Raw genomic sequence first — 4,347 nt, 5'->3', positions numbered from 1 at the left:
GGTTAGGGTTAGGATTAGGGTTAGGGTTAATTGTTTCAGAATCGTTTGTTTATGTAGTCGGCACTTAGTGTATATCGGCTGAATGGACGTCAGTGATTGGTTGAAATTACGGAAATACGACAACTTTAACATGGAATAACTTATGGATTTCTTTTATTTTAAAGAAGACTAAGAGAAAAAGATGTTTTATATGACACATTCTACCAGTGTTCCAAGTTTCAAAGTGTTTCGTTAATGAAAAATGTGGCCCCCGTTTTAAAAAAGATCCGTAGGTGGTAGCAGCAAACTCAAGGGCTACCGCGAGCAGCGGCACACATGTCTTCTATACTAGCAGCTCCACTGAGTAGAAGACACGTGCCACAGGTACCATCGAATTCATGATCTCAGGGTAGCTAAACAAATATCATAACTATAAAACCATGTTGTGATATTCGTTTAGCAACAATCGTTTGCATCGAAAGAACTAAAGTACACAAACATTCAGTGTTATAAACTGATTTTCATACATTCTCGGACAAAATTTAACAAACGAAATATGAGTATTGTTCCATTTTCTGTGTTTGTATATGAGTGCGTGTGTATATGAGTGCGTGTGTATATGAGTGCGTGTGTATATGAGTGCGTGTGTATATGTGTGCGTAGTGAGAAACAGTCATTGAAGAAGTAATCTTCGAACGAAACCTACGAGGTCACTACGGTTATTAATAGCAATATGATCTTTACAGAATGAAATATATTACCCTCTCCCCACCACTATATCTTCGCTATATCACAGGTAGATGAAACTTTGCCAAAATAGTTGCTATTCTTCCCAACGAGAATATTCACGTTCTTTGATTATGGCAATGTATGTATGTATGTATGTATCTCTCTGTATTTGTGTGTGCATTATATATATACAATCTTGTGTGTGTAGGTATCTACCCACATACATATAGTTGTATTTAAGTATATACATATGTGTATATATATGTGTGTGTATACATATATTTATCTTTATATGTGTGTGTATTTACATGTCTATATATATTGTGTGTGTGTGTGTACTTGAGTATATCTGTGTAAATCATATATATTTATATAATTCAGGTAGGAGGTATTGTACAGAATGACGTTGGCAAAACATTCTTAATGAACTGAAATGCGTAAATCATTCCTTCTTCGCAATTTAAGTGAATACACGAACTCATGTCGTTGGCCTACTGGAATTATTTCCCTCAGCTCACCTTATATATATTATATATATATATATATGTGTGTGTGTGTGTGTGTGTAGTATAAAATTTTCGAATTTACCAAAATGGTTTATAGCACAAACAATTAACCATTACTTCGAAAGTCAATATGGAAACAATATGAATAATGAAAACTCTTTTTTACTTAATCAGTTCATATTGGTTTCAGATTTTGACACAAGGCCAGCAAGTTTGGGGACCAGTCATTGACATCTCAATGGTACTTAGTTATTTCATCGATTCCGGAAGGATAAAAGGCAAAGTCAAATCTTGGCGGAATTTGAACTCAGAATGCGAAGACGGGCGAAATGCCACTAATTCTTTTGCCTGGCGTCCTAACCATTCTGCCTGATCGCCGCGCTCGCCTATAGAATATCATATAACATCTAAATAGATTTATTTAAATAACACTTGTGCAGATACATACATTGTGTGTGCGTGTGCGCATGAGGAGACCTAGTGGTTTGCGTGTTTGCATTCACAACCACAAGCTCGTGGTTTCTATTTCAAAACCGACGGTGCGTTGTGTTCTTGGCCAAAATATTTCCTTTTAACGCTGCTCCAGGCCACTCGGCACTGCGATGGCCTGGCGACGGCCTGCCAGGGAGAATGTTGGTCTACATGCTCAACCAATGGGACGGCATCGTTCGAAAAGCTGCAAGAATGCGAGGGGAAGTACGTTGTGACCAGTTGTGTATAACAACATCCGATAGTCTGGTCGACGCATACATACATACATCCATACATGCATGCATCCATACATACATGCATGCATGCATCCATACATATATGCATGCATGCATCCATACATACATACATACATACATAGAGGTCAGCTGTCCTACTGAGGTGAATGTTTGAAAATCAAAGAGAAAGAAGATAATTTGGGACAACTTCTTCGAAACTTCAAGCTTCTTTATCCAGATTACATATTTACATTTATACCAATAATAATCGGTGCCCTTGATTTTGTAAGTAAATGCCTGTCAGTCTGGATAAGCTTGGATTTTCAAAAAAGAAACAGCTGTAAGCTAATGAAATTCATTGCATAATTTCTTGTTCTTTTGTCTTTAATTTAATCTTATATTACGCTCTGTACTCAACTAATGCTTTATTCTGAAGCATATGTATATTGAATTCCAGACCTACGTTATTAGTATTGCTATGCCTAAGCGAGAAATGTATGTATGTATGTATGTATGTATGTATGTATGTATGTATGTATACATATATGGAAACGTACGCGCACGCAAGTACACGCACATACTTATGTCCACACAGATATTTGTATACACACAACAATTGTGAACAAAATGTCACTATCTTTTTCAGAAGCTAATAATTTGTAACCATTCAGAAAAACGAAATTTTCAAAATATGTCATCGTTTTAGGGTTATATATTTTATACAGCTGAAATATTAATTTTATGAATTTAGATTCAATTGAGACACATGACGCAAAGTATTTATATTATTCGAATGTAAGGGTGATTGTACAATAAGCAGTTTTACCTGAAACCAAATGTTGCAATTATTGTGAATATACAAACCATATACCCCAAAATAGGATTTATTTATTTAATAAACGAATAACTTAATAATAGCAAGTGTCAATTATCAAGACTCCATTGGGAAAATAGTGAAAGTTCTTCTTATCTATATATATGATTTATTGCAGCAAGGAAACGTTGTATACCTAAATCTATATATTAATACAGTAGTACCTACCTACCTGTCTTTTGTGTCATTCTCCAAACTATAGAACGAAATCGAAGAGATGACATTTACAATATTCGTTAAGCAGTTGACGGGTAAAATTTGAATCGAAATCGATGACAATTTATTAGAGATACAGCTTTTACATCATTTTCATTATTCGAAAAACTAATAATTAAATATTTAAAATTTAGTATGGTTCGTTTATTCATTTCGTTTCTTATCAGTTATTGGATTGCAATAATCATGCTGGGTATTACACGGGTACTGTTACTAGACCATACCGGCTCCAGTAAGTTTGGTACTGGTTTGACTAATGTGCATTTGTCGAACCACACTATATTACAGTGTGTCAACAACGTCACTAGTTTTAAGCGGCATGAGCGTAAACACGCACACACACACACGCACACTATATATATGTAGTAACACCGTGCGCATGCGTAGTCTCACGCATGCGTGGAATTCAACATCCAAGCGTTTCCCGCTTTATTCTGTCTCTTTCTAGCCTGGCCGGCATTGAGCAAGGACGTGTCTAGCTGTCTCTCTCCATCTTTCGAACTCACGCTAGACAGCTCACATCAACATACCAACGTCCCAGCAACCATGTTCTCACACACAGAAGGCGTCTCAACAACCAAGAGTAAAGCTGTCTATTTTCCACCTTAAATAAATATTGTTTGTGTTGATAGTTTGGAGTTCTGCGTTCCGTTCATTCTAATTTAATATAGGAAATTGGGTGTACACCTAATGGTGTATAACCAATTTCCTACATATATATATATATATATATATATATATAACGGCCTTCTATCTTCCAAATTTCAGGAAAAGTATTAATGAACTTAGAACTACATGGTTACGAAGCCAATTTTTCAACCATACAGTCGTGCCTCTGCTTAAATTACTCTTATACTTTTGTTTTTCTTTTTAGAATCCATAGCTCATAGATAATCCATGGCTGCAACATTTCGTTTACTGCGACAGCGCGGTTAAGTTTAGCTAATACGAATTGTTCACTGATATGAATATAAAGGCATTTTAAAATTTGTTGAAGCATTGTACACCTAGTCATTCAACAGAATATTGGTTTCAAATTTTGGCACAAGGCCAGCAATTTCGGAGAGGGAGTAAGTCGATTTAATCGACTCCAATGGTCAACTGGTACTTATTTTATCGACCTCGAAGAGAGGCAAAGTCGACCTGAGCGGAATTTGAACTCAGAACGCAAGGATGAACGAAATGCCGCTAAGCATTTTCCTTGGCGTACTAACGATTCTGCTTGCTCGCCGTCTTCAACAGCAGAATATCATAAACAGACTGCCTTTGATTTCATTCCATAGTTTAAATCGTTTCTTTGTTGACGCTAAGTGAAATATATATATATATATATATA

At 35.9% G+C, this 4,347-nt stretch overlaps 1 long non-coding RNA gene across 1 annotated transcript in view; it reads left to right on the top strand.

Moving 5' to 3' along the window:
• Window positions 1-3,642, top strand: part of LOC128248026 (uncharacterized) — a 17,092-nt gene extending 13,450 nt beyond the window's left edge. Inside the window, exon 2 of the long non-coding RNA XR_008264299.1 lies at window positions 3,460-3,642. This is a non-coding gene — a long non-coding RNA (uncharacterized LOC128248026). The remainder of the gene's footprint in view (window positions 1-3,459) is intronic.
• The last annotated feature ends 705 nt before the right edge of the window (window positions 3,643-4,347 follow it).

Source organism: Octopus bimaculoides, chromosome 6 (genome assembly GCF_001194135.2).
Source record: "Octopus bimaculoides isolate UCB-OBI-ISO-001 chromosome 6, ASM119413v2, whole genome shotgun sequence".
NCBI classification, from domain to species: domain Eukaryota; kingdom Metazoa; phylum Mollusca; class Cephalopoda; order Octopoda; family Octopodidae; genus Octopus; species Octopus bimaculoides.
The sequence above is the reverse complement of the archived record's forward strand: the minus strand, read 5'-3'. Positions and strand labels throughout refer to the sequence as shown.